The sequence below is a fragment of the Coturnix japonica genome, chromosome 1, assembly GCF_001577835.2.
Source record: "Coturnix japonica isolate 7356 chromosome 1, Coturnix japonica 2.1, whole genome shotgun sequence".
In the NCBI taxonomy this organism is placed as follows: Eukaryota; Metazoa; Chordata; class Aves; order Galliformes; family Phasianidae; genus Coturnix; species Coturnix japonica.
This window is the reverse complement of record NC_029516.1, coordinates 26,032,972-26,055,068: the sequence shown is the minus strand read 5'-3', so window position 1 is coordinate 26,055,068 and position 22,097 is coordinate 26,032,972. Positions and strand designations below refer to the sequence as shown.

At 38.5% G+C, this 22,097-nt stretch overlaps 1 protein-coding gene across 1 annotated transcript in view; it reads right to left on the bottom strand.

Annotated features, from left to right (window-relative positions):
* Positions 1-22,097, bottom strand: part of CNTN1 (contactin 1) — a 226,052-nt gene that overhangs the window by 140,274 nt on the left and 63,681 nt on the right. The window contains exon 2 of the mRNA XM_032443168.1: positions 18,259-18,304. The gene's annotated coding sequence lies outside the window, so the exon portion shown is untranslated. The remainder of the gene's footprint in view (positions 1-18,258; positions 18,305-22,097) is intronic.

Below are 22,097 nucleotides of genomic sequence, written 5' to 3'. Positions count from 1 at the left end.
CTGCATGGAGGGAGAAAATGAGGGTGCACTCGCCCATAACAGCCCACTGATCCCTGCTAGCTCTGCATGTCACACTACACATTTGAATGAAGAACATGTCAGTGTGTTCCCTGATATGCAGCATGAGATAGAGTTTGGCTGCATGCAAATGACAAGAAAACCTAGATGGGAGGCCAGTATTTAATTTTCATCTTCATGTCAAACATACTTGCCAGTCAGTACCACCTAGTGTTTTCAAATGCAGGTCAACTTACATCAGTAGCTTGTCAGTAAAGAAGCAAAAGTGACACAAAATAAACAGAATGCCTCCTACTTTCCTGACACCAACAGCCTGCATTGTCAGTGATGATCATCCTCTGCTGCCAACCACCAGCACATAGCCTGCACTCTGCTTTGCCAGAACAGGGCTTTTGACTTTGTCATCTCCATTTCTTTACAGTGCTCTGAATCAACAGATGCTCTACTTCACAACACACAGCATTTGTCCTATCTGAGCAAGGAGAAAATAAACATATAAGTACAAAATGCTAAAGTGCCTCTTTTTAGCTTTTGGTCCGCTATGCTCCTTCAAATAAAGTATGAAGCAGACACATATTCAGGTTCTCCTAAGAAGAATCTGCCCTGCAGTAATATCCACTCCCAGGTCCAAGAGCAATCATGTTTGTAATTTTCCACTCTCTCCTTAGAAATGATCTCTGAGAAATTACAAATTGCAAACACACAGCTCTAAATATACATCATATATTGCAGAGTAGAGCCTAGTAATTAATGGAAGCAGAAAACTCTCAGTTGTCAGTAAGGATTTAGTGCGAAATCAATTAAATCTGTAAATTTCACTGCTTTGGGAGTAAAAACAAAACTAAACTCTTTTTTTAATTTTAATGTGACCTTCTTTTCAGCTGAAGGCAGATGTCATCAACACATTGAGAACACGGTATTTCCATAGTGGAAACTGAATGAACAGACTACCAGGACTGTGAAGAGCAAAGGGACCTAGGGGTGCTGATTGATGCTTGGCTGAACATGAGCCAACAGTGTGCCCAGGCGTCCAAGAAGGCCAACGGCATCCTGGCCTGCATTAGAAATAACATGGCCAGCCAGAGCTGAGAATATGTATTCAGCACTGGTGAGGCCTCACCTCAAGTACTGTGTTCAGTTTTGGGCCCCTCACCACAAAAAACACATTGAGGCCCTGGAACGTGTCCAGAGAAGGGCAACAAAACTAGTGAGGGGTCTGGAGCACAAGTCTTTAAGAGGAGCAGCTGAGAGAGCTGGGATTGTTCAGTCTGGAGAAGAGGAGGCTCAGGGGAGACCACATTGTACTCTACAGCTTCCTGAAGGGAGGTTGTGATGCAGAGGGCCTTGCCCTCTTCTCCGAGGCAACAAACAGGACCCGAGGAAACGGCTGCAAGTAGTACCAAAGGAGGTTAAGATTAGACATATGGAAAAACCACCATGTTGTGTCTGTGCAATGGAGATAGTCCTATGAAAATTAGTCAAAGAAACCTTCAAAAAAGCTCTTTTAATAACTGAGGTTTACCAAAAAAAAGCGATAGCAGCTCCTTGACAAATACGAGGAATACATTCCATTTAAGACAGTTTAAGACTGAATACCATTCCTAATGGGATCAGCTAAAAGACAGCAAAATGAAACAAACAAAAAAACACAACAACAACAACAACAACAACAAAACAGTCATTGCAATTTTGCCTTCTTACAGCTCTCTATCTAACTCTGCAGGTAAATAACTGAAAATTAATCGTTTCGACCTTACAGTTTGTAGAAGTTAACTTGCATTTCCATTTTGTGTTTTGATTTGTTTTTCCAGTTGAATCAACAAGCAACAGATGCTATTATTATTTTTTCGCAGAAAAAGCACATATTTCAAAGATAATGCAATTAACTGTTTAATGGACATCTAGAGGAAGCCACTTTAGCATCTGTGAAGATAAGTGGCAGCGTTAATAAAAAGTTCAATCTGTGTCAAACTACCCAACAAAAACAAGCCTTTTAGTTATCCCAGTTGAAACTTTTAACTTCCCATAGGCTACGTACATTCGCCTAATTGCATACATGGAGTTATAATTTCTAAGATTTTTCATCAAATGATGAACTCTTTTCTGTGCACAAAGCCTTTACCTACAACAGCAGTATCAACAAAGTGAACTAACAAATAACTAAACTGAAACACAACTGTAAATAAACCATCTGGCAGTTAAATTTTGACTAAAGCTGATTGATACAGCCCAACTGTTCAGTAACAGTTTCATTATATAGAAGATTCACCAAATTCCACATATAAAGAATTAATCTGCTCAAGCACAATGTTGTACTAAAATAAGAAAACTGAAGGCATACAGCTATAAAAATAAAGAATTTATCCATTACAGTATGAAATATAAATGTATTTAATGATCTTTAAAGTGAAAAAAAAACAACCCAAAACAACAAAGTCTTAAATTCTTAAGAGTGAAACTGGCCACGTTCCATCTCTTTACCCTGTTTTCAAGTGTATTTTCTGCCAAAAAGCAGGTAAAAGCTTTTGTCCCTATCAGAATGAGTAATATCCTAAGATAACCTAACAATAAAAATGGACAGGAATCCTCTGGGCAATTCAATTATGAACTTAACAAAGTATTTTCAGACTACTGATTTGTTATCACCTTTTAGAAAGCTGGCAATCTTTTGTGATAAGAGCATAGAGTTAGCTAGATTTCTCTTATTGGAGAATTGTTCATCTCATTTTCTAACATAAAACAAAACTGCTGCTATGCTGCACATAACACAAATTAGTGACATTTAAATGACCTATACAAGCTTATAAACCATGGTCAGAGTTTGAAAAATCACTTTTTACCTATGGGTTCCAATTATGCCTTAAGGGTATAGGCAGTTTCTATTAACTTCAGCAGTACTGCACTGTGTCCAAGTATGAGAAACTTTTGTTTCTTAGTAATTAGTCATGTTCATCACAAAGACATGCAAAGACGTCTGCTATGGCCTAGGGCAAGAAGGTCGACTCCGTACCTCAACTGCTTCCACTAAACAGGAAAGACAGGTAATCATCATGGGCAGCCCCATTCTGAGAGGAACGGAGGGCCAGCCAGACTGTACCTGTAGGGACACATGCTGCCTCCCTGGGTCATGGGTTAGGGGCATTACTAGGAGAGTACCTAATCTTGTTCTCCCCTCTGATTACTATCCCTTACTCATAGTTCAGTCTGGCAGCAATGAGAGAAGCCTGAAGGCTCTCAAAATAGACTTCAGGGAACTGGGGTGATCAGTGAAAAGGACAGGAGTACAGGTGGTATTTTTCTGTATCCTTTCAATGGCAAGGATCCCTCCTTGCTGAAAGGACCTAGAAAATCCATCTAATCAATACATCTGAGAGCCTGGTGCCAGTGCAGTGCTTCTTCAATCACGGGGTGATTTACTCTGTACTTGGCCTGATGGCTACTGATGTGCTCCACCTAGGTCATAGGGGGAAAAGAATTCTGGCCCAGGAACTGTCTGGGCTCACTGATGGGACTTTAAACTAGGTTTGAAGGGGGAAGTGTGATAGCAAATCTGTTTACAACAAGATACAGGACAGCAGATCTAAGTATGAAGAACAAGGTTCTAGCAGGAGCCCTCAGCCTGCTGCACCTTATGAAGAACATACTGGTGGGGCTCATCATCTGGGCTTTAAAATAGATTTGATGGAGAAATATCCTAGCTATGTTCATGATCTGAAGGGATGCATGCCTAGCAAAGACTGGAATCAAGTCCCTGAAGTTCAGGAGAGTAAACTTCAGGCTATTAAAGGAATTGCTGGATGACATGCCCTGGGAAACTGTAGTTAGGGACAAAGTAATGGAACAGCACTGGCAGCTCTTTAAGGATGCTTTTCTGTGAGCACAAGAGCTCTCCATCCCTCAGAATAAGAAAACAGGTAGATGAAGCAGGAAACCAGCGTGGCGGAGCAAGGACCTGCTGTTCAGGCTGAGGGCAAAGAGAGAAGAAGTGTAAGTAGTGAAAGTGGGAATGAATGACCTGGGAAGAATGTAGGGATGCTGTCCAGATGTGCAGGGATGGAGTCAGGAAAGCCAAGGTGCAGATGGAATTGAACTTGGTGAAGAACGTGGAAAAGAAAAGAAAAAAAAAAAAAAAAAAAGATTATGTAGATAAACTGGGCAGAAGAGATAGGCAAAGGAGAGCATACTCTGATAAATGAAAAGGGAGAGCTAGCCTCCTCAGACATAGAGCGGAATGTGGCTACTGGGGGACACACAAAAATACCTTCTAATAGCTCATGCCTACCCAAAGCTAGGCAGACAAGGCTGAATTTACATCATTAGTAAATGCTGTAGTGCATTATGGGCAGTAATCAGTCTGTTCCCACAAAAATTCATGTAAGGGACATGCTGCAGGAAGGACAGCACAGTCAGCCAAAAAGAAACTCTCTTATGATTAAGGTTTCAGCATCTCCTCTGCCTCCACTTCTAGTTCTTTACTGATGCATGTGTATTCTGGAAGACAGTATTCCATTTTAATTGGCACGTTTTCAGTAAAATAGCATGTATAATGTATATTGTAAAGCAGAACAGGAAGAATCTGGGTTGTCTTTCTGTGCTGCCTAGGTACTGGAGTCTGGGGCCAAAAATCTTCAGAGAGAGAAAAAGACTGAATTCATCCTACGGCTTTGCCTCCCAAGCTGAGAGAGCTCACATGGTGCCCCACATTTTCAGGTAACTCTTTCCCCTCAGGGTTTCCCCAACCAGAGGCAATTAGTCAGGGTAGAGTGAATTAGCTGATAGGAGAAGGGCAGGACACTGGGACCCAGGAGCTATGGGGTAAACAGGAAACCCCTGAAGAGGTGGGGCACATACATTAAGGATCAGATCTACAGCCAGCACTCTGTGGTTACAAAAGCCAGGACAACTGGGGTGACTGTAGGCAATTTGCTACAATTACAAGCAAAGCTGAAAGAGCTAGCTCCACAAGAACATAAAGAGAAGGCTTTTCAAAGCCTTTTATCTTACTCATTTTCCTTTAATGTATTTCACCTGCAGTTTTTCCTATTCAGTGTGATACCTGCTTCAGTTTATTGATTTGTGTCCTAATGAAGCCTATCTTATAAATCCTTTCTGGGCCTTTTGAGTATGCTGTTAGATAAAGTTCTATTACCTCAGTTTTCCAAACAAACATAAACTCATCATCTACATTACACAGACATTATGAAAAAAGCCTCTGACTTCTCAGTCCATCTTTTGCTTACCACAGAATGTTCCTACAAGGTGGCTGAAAAGTACCTATACCATCAATTGTGAAAGAATATCTGAAAAACCTCCCTAGACATACGTCAATATAAATAGCTCATACATTGCTGTGTGGTAGCTTTTGCCCTTCAACAAAAACAAGTTAATTTCTTGATTTTTCCTGTAAAAATTACAACTCCTACCATTCTTATGCAAAAAATAAAACCAAAAATCCTGTAGAATCACCAGTTTCTGTGGTTCTCTATCTACTGCCCACTTCAGACTATGAATTGTGCAACAACATATGCCATGTACTTCACACAACTTCAGTCATGTTCTCCATATCTTTCACAGCTTCACTTCAGCCATGAAATCATGTTTCTTCCCATGATCACTAATCAGTCCTGCACTGGTGCTTGTCATCAGACTGATGGCAAGCATGGACACAGAAGACACCCAAGACTGAGTTTTGCTGGAAACTGCTGACAGGAGAAAGGACTCCAGCTTCATATTAATACTCAACTGGATGAGCAGAAAAGAGGAGCTGTCCTGGGTGCTCCTGTCCAGAAGCTTCACTTTAGTTCTCCTACTATTCAGTATATTCAAATTATTTAAAAGACTATTTAATGACATTTCATTATACATATGCAGTTGCAATCAAGAAGAATGACCCCAATCCTGGACTGCTTCAGCATTTGATAATGCCACCAGTGGAGGACACCTGCATCACCCCATTTGAAGCTCTTCCCAAGCACATTCAGCACCAAAGGGATGTAAGACACAAGGATGTGGATGCCACCAGGAAGCATCAAGGGCTTAGTGCCCTTTTATTTTTTTTCACCACTCACCTCTAGAAGTTGTATAAATGGTTACAGAAAAGTGCAAATTACCAGGGCTTGGTTTTATTACTTCCATTCAATCTTATTTTTATATTCTACTCCCTATTCATACAAAGATCTAGATCAAGTGTCCTTATTTTGCTCCCTAACTTCCCAATCTCTGCTAATTTTCTTCCTCGAGTTGCATAGGAAGACATGTTATGTTCTTAAAGGGTAACTTCAAAATTCAACTCAGATTTTCTTCTTTTTCTCAACACAGACAGTTTGGAAGAATCCTAACTCGGTATCAAAAACATTTTACTTTCAAGTCACAAAGAACTTATCTTTACCCGGAAAAGTAATAAAAGAAATTTATTATCAGTGGGTGAGAATGTAAAAAAATTGCATTAAAACTGCTGAAGTATATTTTTGAAATACTGGAACAAGGCTCTAATTGCTGTATGCAGTTAGATTCGCAGGAGTATTTACAGAGTAATGCTATTCATTAATAATTATTGGTATAATTCCCTTAATTATGATGATCAAGGAAGCTTTAAAACACTAATTTGAAAGAGGTAACAATCAGCTGGGCCCTAATCCAGGAAAGCACTCAAAAGTGTTATTTTTGATCAGAAAAATAATGGCCTGGATTTCAACAGGACTGCCATGCCTAAGTTAAGATAATCTTGGCTTTGTTAAGCGTATAGTGGGAAAATCAAGTAAAAGTATTATAAGAGTAATCCATGAAATCCTGCCAGAACTTTGCCTTGTACCATTATCAAACATTCTCTATGGGTCTATTTTTTTTTATGGGAGACTACGAAGCAAAAGTGAAAGCTCATATAGGAACTAATTTGGGGGGGGGGGGGGGAAACTATTGCAAAATCAAGTACTTTTAAAACCTATATATAACAAACATAGATGGCCTAAAGATCTGTATCTGCTATGGATGACCAAGATTGAAGTGTTTGACCTGATCCTGTACCATGAACCTGGTCTTCTGCATCTGAATTTGAAATGCATTTTCTTCTTTATTTTATCTTTGCTAAGATGAAAGGGACTGAAGCTGGAATGGATGCAGAATACCTTCCAGAAAGATTATAGAATCTGGACAGATTTCATTTTATTTTTTTGGTTCAAAAACACAGGCTAGGTGTCCTGGTGCTCAGCTGTAATTTGCAGAAGAAAAGAAAGGAATGCATGAGCACATTTGAATGTTCATCTGCATGATGTTTGTAATTGGAGTGTGTAGGAGCTCACCAAAGTAGTTATGGACAAAATGCTTGCTGCTTTTGGAAGGGATTCTGCCTGCATCCAGCTCCAGTTCCCTTCATCTCACCTAAATGGTGAAAAGCTGTTTATCCTATGGGTTGGAACCAGTCACTTCTTGTCTAGACTCTCAAAAGCTATCTACCTATCTTCTTAAAACAAGCAGTGTCTTCAGAATCTCGTATGGAAACATGTTCTGTTTTGCCCAAAGACTCTTTCCAGCTCACTGAAATTTAAAACCTACACTGAACTAGAACAATTAGGGTATTCAGGCTCAAATGCAGATAAAGCTTGGCGGAAGCATGTATCTCCCTCTATTTTCTTCTATTAGTTATGAAAACAGTGGTATTCAATGAGGAGTTTCTTTAAATTTCTTAAACTGGCAGCAGAATGAATTCTGAACAACTCAAATAAATTTGATCTTCTGCAGTTTCTGAGAATATGAATCATTTATTCATTTTTTATTCTACATCTAATCCTGTTCTCTTTTTACTTTTCTTTATTATTTTTGCTATTTCAGACCATTTTTAAAATCTTTATAGATATTTAAAGCATTTCATTTTACATATACTGAGTCCAGTACATTCATCATCAGACATTTGGAAATGCAAACTCTGCCTACAATATTTATCTGTCATTTGCACCATGTGACTTAGAGATTTCTCCTTCTAAATGTATTCAAAACAGTGAGGAATGAAACGAGAGGATGATTTTCACTGTTCACAGAGTTTCTCCCCTCCCCACACTGCCAGTGAACATTCTACTCCTGTATACACACTATTCATAGAGCCACCCATTTCCTTTCTCTCTTTCCAATGTACATTTATACACAATACATTTTAATCAATCTTGAAGAGTACCATCATGCTCAGATTATTATCCGGGAATAGCTATGGGTTAAGCAGATACATACATAAATGTTTTTAAACTTCAATATTAATCAAATAATTCCATCTTCTCCTGCCTGCTGTTTATCCAAAGGAGCATGCAAGACAGTGACAACAAAATAATATCATACTGAGGACCTGAGAAACTCAGAAAAGGTGGAAGTTCCCATTGTATTAAACACAACTCAGTACCAGAAAAGATGACTGCAAATGTGATTAACTATACTAAAATAAATTATATTTGAGTTACTGAAAAGACTCTGTACTGCTGATGGAACTTAAATGGATTGCCAGACTCTGGCAGGTTACTCATAAAGGTTTCAGAAACCAAAGCTAAGAATAAGCAAAAAACAAAAACAAACAAAAAAAAACCAACAATCCACAGCACCACTGAAGAATATTTAATTAATTACATGCACTTCTACATGCATCCAAGCTTGAGCAAACGTTTCCTAGCGAAAAAATAGGCTGACAGTCTAGATTATAAGGTTTAACTCTATGTCATGCAGGGCAAGACTGGGCAGACACTCAGCAAGCTTTAGGACTAGAAGGAGTAGAGATGCGTACAGCTGAATACCCTTCAGTCTTTCTGGCATGTGAACTAGAGGCATGGACACACCAGACCTCTCTAACATGCCATGGCATCACATAGGTTGTCTCTTGCAATAAAATCTATAAAGGAACAGATCAGGAAAGCAAGAAATGAGGACAAAATGGATGTTACAAAAGACAAGTATAGCAGCAATTAGATCAAACACAGTATTTTCAGTATTATGTGACTATAAGGATATTACATGCCATATTCCAGTTAAGTCCTGCTTTGAGAGGAGATCTGGATGAGACCTCCTCTCGCCTCTATTCATTCTTCCTTATCCTCTCTACTCTCAGTCTGCATCAGTTCTCTTTCAAATCAATTCTGAGAATTCTAAGAAGCTGTGCTGTGTGTAATGAGATGCATTATAAAAGGAAAGGAAATAAAGGCTGTTTGAGTGCACACAGAACTCAATATCAGGATTTAGGGGTGATGGCACTTGACCTGCAGGCATCAAGAGCTTAGCTTCATCTACTCCAATCTCCAATTCAACAGCAGCACATTGGAGTCTGAACAGAAAACTGTTTGGATGTTCTTAATGAACACCTCTGCCTTCAGTCTTTTTCAAGCTTATGCCCTGGAACACAAATAAACACACTGTTTTTATCTTCTCTCAGGGAATAATCACTGAATGTTCTCTAGAGTTTTATTAACCTCTTTAGATATGGTACACTCCGGTGATGATTTTCATAAATAAGTAAAATAAGGCTCAAACTTTTATTAATTTTAAGTTACTTATTTTAAAAATCTACTGCGATGTAACTTATTTTTAAGTATAATTTGAAAGGGTAACTGAAGCTTTATACACATATACAATTCTATTAATCATATTGTGGATTTCCAGTTGGTTATTTAAATGCTATTCTTAGTTCAATCTAGCTGATGCACGAGGCCACTCAAGGTTTTATAAAAGCGAGGTTTCTGAACTAATGTTTTGCTTTGTTTGGTTTTAAAAATTATTTACTGCACCAAATCCTTTTGTCATGATACAGTAAATATATTGATATTAATGGAAATCCAAACATAAATAACTAGCTCTTGGAACAATAGCAATAGTTGAGTGTTTAAATACATTGTGACTCCATAATGAAATCTGTTGGGTTTTTTTAATGGTCTTATGGAGTATATTTCACTGAGCACTAATGCAAAACGTCTAATGAAATTAGTCACAGACCAACAGAAGAGTTTTCTGAAGCTGCAAGTCAGTCTATTGTCAGAGGGGGAAAAAAAGGAAAAAATGGCTCACTGCTAATAAGTCTAAAGATAAAATCTGAAGGAAAACACAGTCAGCTGTATTGAGCATGCTGTACAAAAACTCTTAATATCCCACTTGTTCTCTTCTCAGAGGCATCTTTTACTTGGTAAATTCAATAATTACATTACTTGAAAATGAATGGTGAAATGAAAAAAAAAAACAAAAAAACAAAACAGTTTTTTTCTGGAACCAACAGGTGTAATGAAACACAATTTCCTACATCTCTCACATTCCTTAACCAAAATTATTTCAGCCTCCCTCTCCATCAAATATACTTTCTGACATCTCTTCTGGGCAGAAGATAGCACCTGCTGTGCTTAGCCTGAAGGTATGTATATATTGATTGCTGCCAAGGAGAATATATAACAGCTTTCCGCTCCGTAGGACACTGATTTGGATTTTTTTCTCTTTGCTGAACTACAGATATCATGAAACTTGTAAGAACTTAATTATCTTCAAGACTCACATGCTTTCTCCCTGTGCTGCAGAACCTAGATGAGCAGTTCAACCCAACACAGGGGACTAGAAGACAGTGATTGCATAATCCTTATTTCCTTAGGAACCAAGTTAAAATATCATAACAAATTAAAGCTAAGTAACATTAATGGTGCAGGCAACACAAGCTCTATGAAAATTTTAGCAGCTCATTACATTTAGTGATGTATGTAACACAAATACCTGGCTTAAAATAATTAAAAAATATTGAAGATGTTGGCTTTTTTAGAATGTACATTTTGAAATTTATATATAATTTTCACATGATAGATTTTATATAAAGCATTTTTGCATATATAACTATACAAAGTATTAAATAAAACTCCCAGAAGAAAGCATTTTAATTGTACTGATGCATATAAATTTCAATTCTAAGCCTTTTGTCTAAATAGAAACCAATCTAAATCAGTGATTAGATATTTCTGATCCTTTTGTGAACTTCTGGTGCTCGCATGCCTGTGGGACTCAGCAGTCTGAATAAAAACTGTGTGCTGTTACTATCACAGCTACATCTGGACACAACAGACAGACCAGAGAAGGCCAATAGCTCACAAGCCAGCTACAATGCTTGTGTTATTCATTACTCTTGTAATGAGTCTCTTTGTGGGTTTCACTACTTTCTTAAATTTTGTCAGGAACATAAACAAGCTTTAGTTTTAATCGGGAAACAGAACACCAAACAGGATTCCTGTCTTAGCTCCCTAATGTAAAGATGCTGTCTCTTTCATGCATTCCCCAAGGGCGGATTGCTTTGGATTTGGGTCGCAAGTCTCTAAGTACTCCCGCTTAAAATCCAGAGTTGCTTAAAGATTATCATCCTATACCGACTTGATTGATTACTCATTTTTTAGTTAAATCCCCTGAGGAATAACCAGTCCAGGTTCTGGCCTGAGCACTGTGGACAGGCAGCTCTCCATGTCTGCTTCACTTGGCTTCCAGTCAGAGAAAACCTTTCTGCAACAATCCTCCTCCCATGCACCTCTCAAGGGGAATCTCCATGTTCCCTGGGCCAGCCCCATTCTGAAAGGCATCATTCAGAGTGGAGCAATACTGCTGGCAATAAGCTTCTTGTTTTACTTGTAAAGTCACTCACTGTGTGATTGCTCCTGTCACAATTTCCCAGACGCTGTTTGGCTATTACATGCAAATTCGTTTCATGAAATGCACCTACAAAGCTAAATTAAAGTCTCCTGTCAAAACAGAGGTTGTGATAAAGACAATGCTCATAGAACCAGCAACAATTTTACACTCCCAGTCTACAAAAATATCACTTTAAAAAGTGCATTCTTCTATTGTTCTTTAAAGCAGAAGGGGAAATTGGCTTAGAAATATGCAGGTTGCTTCTCACACCTTAAATATAATTCTCTAAACAATTTTTGTGAGACATTGTTATCAGTACCAAAGTAATTCAGAGCAAGCTGATGCAGCTCAGTAACACATTCTCCTAATAACACATCAAAGCACCTAAGTCAACGTAGTGCTCTTAAACCTGATATATTGTTGTTTAATAGTAAGCCTGAAATCTCAGTAGCATATCTTCTACTCTTTGAGGACTTCTCTACACAAGAAGTGTTTCAGTCAATACTTCTTGACTGAAATTCACTAAGGAAATTTATAAAAGGAATATAATGAGCACAGAAGGTAAACTGTGCTGCAGGCAAAAATACACAGCACATATATAACACACGGGCACAGCCACAAAATGGGGGCACAGCTCAACACTCTAAGCAACAGGCAGTCTTCAACTACAGGCCACAGCTTTCATGTAAGTTTAAACTTCACAGTATATTTAAATGACCAATAAAGCTGAATCTCCTTAACCAAAATAAAATGAAACATACACTAGTTTTCCAGTCTATATTCTCTATTTCATTTGAAATTTAGGATTAAATCCTTTATCAACTCAAACACGAATTGCGGCTACAGAAGAATATTTTCATTTAGAAGAGTATTCTCATTCTTAATGTCATGACACTTAAGTTCTGTCACAAAAAAGAAGGTAGAACATTTTTATGATGCAGTATTGCTTATAGCAATCTGTTTCTGTTTCCTCTTTTTCATATGGTGACCTGGTAGAGATATGGAGTAAAGAGTGGGCCTGTCATCACTCCAGTCATTTTACGAGGAGTTTGCTTGCTGATTATAGGGTTACTTACACTGGGCAGTTTTTGCTAGGAGGCTGGTAGGAACCCGTAAAAACTGTAAGAAGCAGATGTGGTGAAAGAGCTTCTACCTTCTGCCCAAAGCAGGGGGGTTGGAACTAGATCATGTTTAAGGAGCCTTCCAACCAAAGCAATTCTATGATTCCAGCTTTTCTGTCTTCTGAAACAATTCTAAGAGAAAAAGAGAACAGCTGCTAGCTGGAAAGACAAGAAAGATCCTGGCTAAAATCCTGTCTCTAGCATGAGGTTAATGACCACCATATTCTGGTGAAACTAATTATTCCAGAAGAAGGGAGTAGAAAGAGAATACAAAACTAGCTAAGAAAGGTGGTGGACTATGGAAAGGAAATTAATGATGTAAAAACCACAAAAGGAAAAAGAGAAAAGAAACACTTGTATCATCTAGGTCAGTTTGCATGGAACCTCAATAAACAAATATAAATTATCTTGCACTACTTTATATTTTGAATATCTATTTGTGACAGTTCTACAAATAAATTTAATTTTCAAAATGAAGTTGTCCCTAGTAAAAGCAAGTGACCCCTGCATGTCACTGCCTCTCATACCTCTGCATGAAAAGACCAACACTAACAACACTTTGGATAAGCAGGGGTACTTTACCACTAAACAGATGAGCTGTCTTCAGCTCTCTAGAAACACCCTTCAGTTACAGTTCCTGTTGATACTGGACTCAGCCTATTAAGAACATTAGAAGATCCAGCTAACACAAGTCTCACCTATAGATGAACGAACCACCTTTCTCATCCATTAACTAACAGTGCACCTGACTGCTGCCTAAACAGACTTGCCTCTTTTCCCATCAGCTGCCAACACAGTTCCTCTCACCATGAGAATGGCACAGAGCAAACAGCAGATGGCCTCTCTCCTGATGGCATCCAGAAGCAAACTCATAATGCTATTTTTCAAATGAATATTAGATTTTTCTGAGCTACTGCAGCAGCAGCACAGTGATTCCTAATCTAATTTGCATAGTCACCACTGAAATCTTAATGTTGTTTTGCCACTGTTTTCATGATATCTGTGATGCTCTTTACTTAAAGGGAAATGTTAATAGTTCTGAGAAACTTCCAAAGGTTGGGATGGTAGCCAGCACTTACAGCACTTTAGCCAAATGCTTTACAAGACATTACTGAGAATCTCTGAAGCTTATTCCAGACAGATGAAAATAAATCACATATAAGCATCACACAACTACATCCACTAGAGTAACTAAAGCAGATACTACCCAGAAGAGACCAGGAAGATAAAAATGGTCCTTGCTTATGTATATGTGTCACTATATGTGTGTACACAAGTGTACATAAAGAGAAACAAAAAGGAACATTGATGCTTACATTATTATGATTGAGGATTAGCAAGCACACATAAGAATAGTTATTATAGTGCATTGATTGGGGACAATGAATCATTTATAATGCATGTTCGGATCAAATTTTTAACCAGTTGCTAAGATATACAATTCTGTTCTACAAGTGAAGGGCTACAGTTTATTTCCGGAACTTGCAAATGCATGCTGTCACTCCTGGTATTTTGTTTCCTCCAAGGTACTGGCTTTTGTGACCCTTCTGCACAGAAATGCATGTGCTCAACCCTCTGTACTTACTGGTGCTTTGATAACAACTCTATCCAGTAGAAAAAGGGCAAGATACATTACGTGTCAACAGGTGGCACAGTCACTACAAATTCACAACAGTTTCAACAGACATTGTTATGCATAGTGTTACTTTGAGAAAGAGTTGTTAAAAAAAACCTGTTAATTAGAAAAAAAATAAATAAATAAAGCAGAATTAACTACTCTGTTGGGAAAGCTGATACATATCCAAAGCAGTTCATAGGTGAAGATTTTTCATGAAAATGACAGAACTATACATTTATACGAGGGCTGCTCTGAAAGTAATGGTGACTATTTTATTATGCTGGCCCACAACATCAGAGGCAGATGTTGGTGGTATGACATACCATAGGTTGAAGCTTCCCACCAATATTCCATTATATTTTGTTACCATATGACAGACAAGCTGCAGAGGGACAAAAGTGAGTCTGACATGGAAGTACAAATAAAGCAAAGGTATGTAATTGCATTCCTCCATGTGCAAAAAACCTGCATCCATCAGCATTCATCAATGCTTGCTAAACATTTCTGGAGAACAAATTGTGGACATTAACATAACGAGCTGGAGTGTGGTATGTTTCAGTAATGACACTATCATAGCAGCTGTGAAACAGTGGGTCAACTCTACTGGGAAGATTATTTATTTGTTTAATTATTTTTATGAGCACCACATGCAGGCTCTTGTTCATCACTAGCAAAAATGCATAGCTAATGGTGGTGACTATGTTGAAAAACAGCATTTTGTTGCTAAGAATTTGCTCTACCAAAAAGTGTTATCATGTGTTTGTATTTGTTATGGTTTCCATGGAAAAAAATAGGAGGCATAACATTCAGATCAACCCATGCATTTTGTCAGTTGCACTAGAAAAGTATTCTCTTTTAGAGGCTGCTCAATAAGGAGTTGTAGGCCATTCCAACAATGCAATTCATGGGTAAGAATGTGGAGCAGCAGGAGCTGAGGCAGTTGTGTAATTCATCTCTCTTGAGAGCAGTAAGACACGATTGCACTCTCTGTACTGGCTGGCACAAACTCTTTAACAACAATCTACTATGTGGAAAACAGACTGGCCATTGTGCTTTGTTTATGCCTTTTCAAGAGCATAGCTCTTCCCATACTTCAGTAATTTGAAAATAATGTCTACTATATAAAAGGCAGCTGCACAGTTATAGAAATTAATGTAGAATGTATCTTGTGTGGGCCTTCCCAAGAAAATGTTGATTTGAACTGCTTCTACTTACTCAAACATATTCAAACTGAATTCTGAAAGACTGTCAATAAGAATTTAGTGTGAAGAAACAATTACATCCACACACAGATCCAACTCTTCCGTACTTCCTGGGCATTGCGCTGCTTATTAAAAGTGATCATACTGCATCGCAGAAATATGGTTATATGGAAAGTATTGCCTTTGAATGTTTGGATATTCCATTAGCTTATAACATCCTTCAAAAAGCTTTGTTGAGTGAGATTCTACAGCTGATGCAGTAATTAACAACACACAGCATGGCATCATTGCTCCTGCACAATACTCACTGAACAACAGAGTTGCTGCCCAGCTTTCCCTTTGAACAGATGAGGGCCATCCTGCCTGGTCACATCACAGAGCCACATCTTCCCGTCAGCCCACAGCCAAAGTGCCCAGCAGGCAGCTTAGCATGGCACCACACCCCTCCCCAGCCTGAGCCCTGCACAAACCCCTGGCAGGTCCTGTCTCATCCCATCAGCTCACAAGTGCAATGTGCAGGCTGCCACGATGGCGCATTATGGCTACACTGCTCTCCTGCAACCTCTCTGTCGTGCTACATGACAGGCACTGTCAGGAGATGGCCATCTGAGCTGCAAGCTTACCACATGGCCTGCTCCCTCTGCAAGCCTGGCAAAAGTCCTGCAGGAGACCAGTGGATTACTGTCAGCTTTCTTCCCTGGGGGAAAGTAGTGGCTGGGACTTGCACACCACAGAACTGCACCTGGTCTGCCAGCCTGCTGCACTGGCCCTGGCCTGAGTCACAAACTGAGGGACCAGCAGGCTGGTGACCCGTGCCTGCAAAAGCACAGGTAATGCTCTCTGCAGTGGCAGTAAGGTGCAGGATCCTTCATTCCCACCTCCCCCTCCTACATAAGGCTTTCATCCTTCATGTTGCTCTTTTTTCATCCAACGAATAAAAGCATTATTCATCTCTGCTGATGGCAGTTATAAATTAGAAACAGCAGGAAATGGTGGCCATTTTGAATGAAGACAAAAAGCATCAGGTGTATCCAGCTGCTCCTGGGATCACAAGCTCATTCGTACAGAACAATAAGCAAGGGTACAATTGTGTTTTAATAGGAGAATAACAGCATGCACCATGCCAATTTATGGGGTCATTAGTAAGGCAAAGTATAACACATACATGGAACAACTGAACACAAGCAACATTTCAACAAAGGTAGCAAAACCCTTCTCAAACAGAGAAGGTGCATGAGTGAAATTTAACAGACCTCATCTCAGATAGAAAATGGGCTCAGTGAGTGGAAGATTTGTGTCACAAACCCCCATCTCATGGAAACAGAGGTAGAATAAGCTACATTTGTAAGCACAGAGGGCAGAACTACTATAGCAGTCTTCTTGTTACGTGGGATCTACGTGAATTTGTCATTATACCAAAATTAACTGAAGCAGTATGTGAAACAGAAATGCAGGGTGGCATTTCACACACACACAAAAGCAATGCATAAGAACAATTAGTGTCATTTGTGTATATAACACATATCCTCTGGTTTCAGTATAATACAGATGTCCAACAAAAATGTCTGTCAGTATATCAAGAACACCAAGGTTTCCGACTCCCCAGAGGATTACAGTTAGAGATAAGTATCTTTTGGATTTGATACAGCACAGTTCTGAGCTGGTTCTCCCCTTGTACAGCAGCAGAAAATTAATGATGTTATAGAAGGTAAAAGATGCCAAAGTTCAAGTGTAAGTGCTAAGTAACCAGGGGAAGTGAGTGTGGCCATTAGGAACCATGAATTCCTCTGGTCCCATCCTACATGAAAGTGAATTTCACTTCAAAAGAGTTTTCAGTTTGTGCTTGAAATCTGTAATAAAATGTCTCTTGCTTATATACCTACTTGGTAGTCTTAGGAATATTACATCAACTTAATACAATCTTTAAGTGACCTAAAGGAGCAAAAAAACTAATTGCCTACCCCTAATGAAAATCAAGCTTCTACTTGCAGACAAGATGAATTAGAAGCAACTGTGCTCTGCTCAGTTGCAACTATTATTTCAGTTGCCCATCTTAAAAGACTAGCTAGGAGTAAGAGACACGTAACGTTGCCTACTGCAGAGTAATATGATTTTTAGGGCAGCCCAAGGTTAGTTATCTTATATATTGAATACAGTCATCACTGAGCTCTTGGCTTCTTCCCAGCCAAAAATATGTACATACAGAGATGTCAGGAAGAGCTTTACCCTTCTCAAACCTGATCAGCAGGCACCACCTGACATTTTAAAACATATTTTGTAAAGCCTAATATGTCATTTCTGAATAGTCAATAAGTACAGATCAGATCCTATGCCTCTGTGTTACACAAACAACAAGTTCATCTGGTGTGGCTTTTATAGAGGGTCCAGTCTCAGAAGTACAGATTACTCCAACCTTCTTTATGAAAATATACATAGTAAATATCAGTTCAAACCAGACAAGTCTTTGAATCAAAAAAACCTTGAATGTATATCTAATAACAAAATACTATGTATCAATGCAGCTGACAATAATTTATCATGTTGATGTCAGAAACACTGCTTTCTGAATTAACCGCATCCTTACAACCTACTTCACTATTCTGAGATTACTGTTTTCGTTAATAAGAAGCTCCTAATTTTTACTTCCTTGCAGTAATAACTTAGAGAACTTAAAGTCACCAACCTCTAACAAAGTGGACTCCGTTTCAGAGCAGATCCAGAGGCAGTATCTAGGATTGAATAAAGACAGAGTTCAGTCTGGTTGCTGAACACTCAATATTTAAATTACAGATGATGCTTAAATTTATTATTCATGCTGCCATTACATGATCTTACAATCAGCTTTTCCCAGATGTTTCTTGCAATTCATAAACACGTGGGTTTTCGGTTAGCCACTGTCCTGCACAGACCTAAGACATGTTGATAAAATCCTAGTAGCATTAAACTTCAAAAGCAGAATCACACATAATCATACACAGAATCACAGAATGACTCGGGTTGGAAGGGTCTTCAAGGATTGTGAATCTCCAACCCCCTGCCGGGCAGGGCCACTGAACTTCCACATTTACTAGATCAGGTTGCCCAGGGCCCCATCCAACCTGGCCTTGAACACCTCCAGGAATGGGGGCATCCACAACATCCCTGGGCAGCCTGTTCCAGGACCTCACCACTCTCCTAGTAAAGAAATTCCCCCCGACATCCAACCTAAATCTTCCCTCTTTCAACTTAAAACCATTTCCCCTTGCCCTGCTTGTCCAGAAGGATTCTGTGTGCTTTTGTCTCTTCCTAATTGCTTGATAGACAACCTATAGGAGATCATCTCTGAAAGTAAATGTAAATGCGTATTTAAGATTTTAGTCATTAATTCCTTAACACATGAACTAGATCCTGAAGTTATCTCCTGCCATAAATTACACTGCTGTGTCTGATCAGATACATTCTCAGTTACACAATTACTCATTTCTGAAACATTTCAATTCTTCCCTTTTCAGTATTCCATCTGATCCCTCCCTATTCTTGTCTCCAACCAGTAAATTTTGCCATATCCATCCAAAATGATTCACAAATCTTTACTCAATTTCTACTTTGATTTCTTCTTTCCAAAGCGCTGATTTACAGCTGCAGATACCTTCTACCTACTTCCAAATCTGCGTTTCTTCTTTTAGCAGCTTGGGTGTAAGAACCACAATATGTTTGGATCAGTGGATCCAAGATAGTAACTACACAACACCAACTCTAAATGCAATTTTGCAAATGTTTCCAAAATCTAGTATAATCCAAGTGCATTATATCATTCAGAGTACTCACTTCAGAAGTTGGCTATGTAAACTAACACATTTAGTGCTCACTCCCATGCTTGTACTTCCTGTAGTGTATACACATTACATTAAGGCTTTCTAAGCTAATAGCCAAATGGGCAGTGATTTAGGAAGGAAAATGTGAGGTAAGGAATTTTTTAGATATACAGGGCCTAATTGCTAATTCAACTGATGATAAATGAACCAAGCACTCAGGCTTCAAAGCAGTATTTGTCTGAAGCCTATGCTACTTTGTAGGTAGCTTAGTCAAAGTGCTGTCAGTACTCTGTTTCTACTGTGCTCTGATTTACTGCAAAACAAAATCAGATCTGTCTTCGGTGGTTTTAGGGCTCTTTACAAATTTGGAAATGTAATAATGTCTCTCAAGGCTTCATTAAGTAGTGCAGTTCCAGTTCTTTCCCCACATGCACATCTGTGTAAACCAGTGCAACAATTCTGTGGCCCTGGCAACATTCTCATTAAATAGCACGTTATCTCTAGAAGTTTAATGTCATGAATGTGCCACTGTGCTGAGAGAAGAAAAACAACGACTATTATTTCAGGCTCATCCCTTCTCTCACTCACATAAACTAAGTGTACTCTTCAATATGATGTGATTTAATCCTTCTGCCAATTCTATTGGAAGATTCCATCTATAAAGAATATTCTTCTTATTTCCCCCTTCTTGTAAACTATTCTTGAGAGACTGTGGACAAAAATAATTTAAACTAATCTTACATAAACATATACACAAAATTTTGTAACTAAATTTTAGTCCCCATTCACTCCCTTGCTGAATACATATTTGCATGTTCCTAATTCTTAACAACTCTGAAAATTGATTTCCAAGCTACACATATACACTGAATAAGAAATTCCTGAGGTAACAAGTTATGTACTGTATCATCAAGATAATGCAATATATTCTAATCTTCTTACACTTAACAAGAAAGTTTATATGTTTGCTCCATAATCTGTTATCAGGGGTGGAAAATAAACTGAAGTGCTGAAAGAAGAGCCTCAAGGTTCTGAACAGCTTTATAAAATTATATACACTTAAAGAATGTCAAGTGAGTTCCCATAGTTTACAACATATTTTTAATAGTAACAGGTTGAAAGCTATTCCCTACCACATTCAGTGAAACATGCTAACATTATTCACAGAATCACGGAACATTAAAGAAATCAACAGGCATTAAATTCGTCTTTAAGAGGGCAACACTTGGTAAGAAGTAAACGGTGATAAATGTTACACTTTCTTTCCCTTTTTTAGGAAATTATGCATATTACTAATTCACCATTTGTGAGTATTTCTCCTCTCTCTGTAAGTTTTAACTACCAATGTTCTGTGAAAAAGCCTGTCAAACTCGTAGGCAGCCATTAAAAAAAAAAAAAAAAAAAAAAAAGAGAGAGAGAGAGATAGAGAAAGATTATGGATATTAAGGAACTAGAAATGCATTTTCCAAGTGTGAAATGTAGGAGGATGAAAGAAAATATATATGTATAAGCCATAGAAATATGTAATTCACAAAACAGAATATCTAGAGTGGTACAGTTATTAAGGGAAAATATGAAATATCCAAGAATAGTGTGGGAAATTACCAACTAAGCGCTTGTCCTTGCATATAGAATTGAATATAAATTTTTCTTGTTTACATGGCTAGCAGAGGACTATGTTTTTTAAGCTAGTTTGGTAAAGACAGCTGGGCACAGGGTAAGAAGAGGGGTTTACGTAGCTCACTGCATTGACTTGGAATACAGACAACAACTCAATGCTTATGAAAGGAATATAGGATATTGGATGAATGATTCTTCCTCTGTTCTACTCTATAGGACTTAAATGTAAAAGAAAAAACAATGCATCAGTAAAACCAAACGCAGATACAGAGAACTCTGAAAGTAGAAGAACTCTGTAGGTCTTTAGCCCATAAATAAAAGGGAAGCAAGAACAAAAACTTCATTATTTTTTTCCCTTTCTTATGCCTTAGAATTTGTTGACAAGTATTAAAAAAATATAAAGAAGTAAACATGTCTATGAAATACCCAGGTGTGCACTGGCAGGGATGTCCCACAGGATACCCCACTCCAGCTTCTTGACAGCAGCTCACATCACTGTGCTGCTTTGCTCTTCCCTGCTCACCACAGGTACAGAGGAAGGATGGATGTGTTCCAAAACTATTCACTAGTGGTGACAAAACAAGCTGTCTTCAACAGAAGACTACCAGAGCCCCCAGATTACGCTCTTCTTTCATAGTTTAGCAATGACACCAGAATTGTCTTTTTTGTCTGTTGTTTCCTGAATTGAGCCAGCAAAACATTCAGGAAAGTGACAGCATTTCTACCTATTTTCCTAATTTTTATTTTTTTTTCATCGTACAAGAACAAGCAGACAACACTGCATCATGTAATACAAAAACATGATTAGATTATCTCAGTTCATAACATAATGAAGACAGACAGAAGATTCTTTGAACATGAGCCAACAGCATGTCCAGATGGCCGAGAAGGCCAACAGCATCCTGGCCCACATCAGAAACACATCAGAAATCATGTGGCCAGAAGGATTATGGAAATAATTGTTCCCTTACACATTATGTGGTGAGCTCACACCTTGAGTACCTTCTTCAGTTTTGGGCCCCTCACTGCAAGAAGGATACTGGGTTGCTCAACTCAAGCATATGCAGAGAAGAGCAAAGCAAGATGTATGAGGAACTGCTGAAGGAAG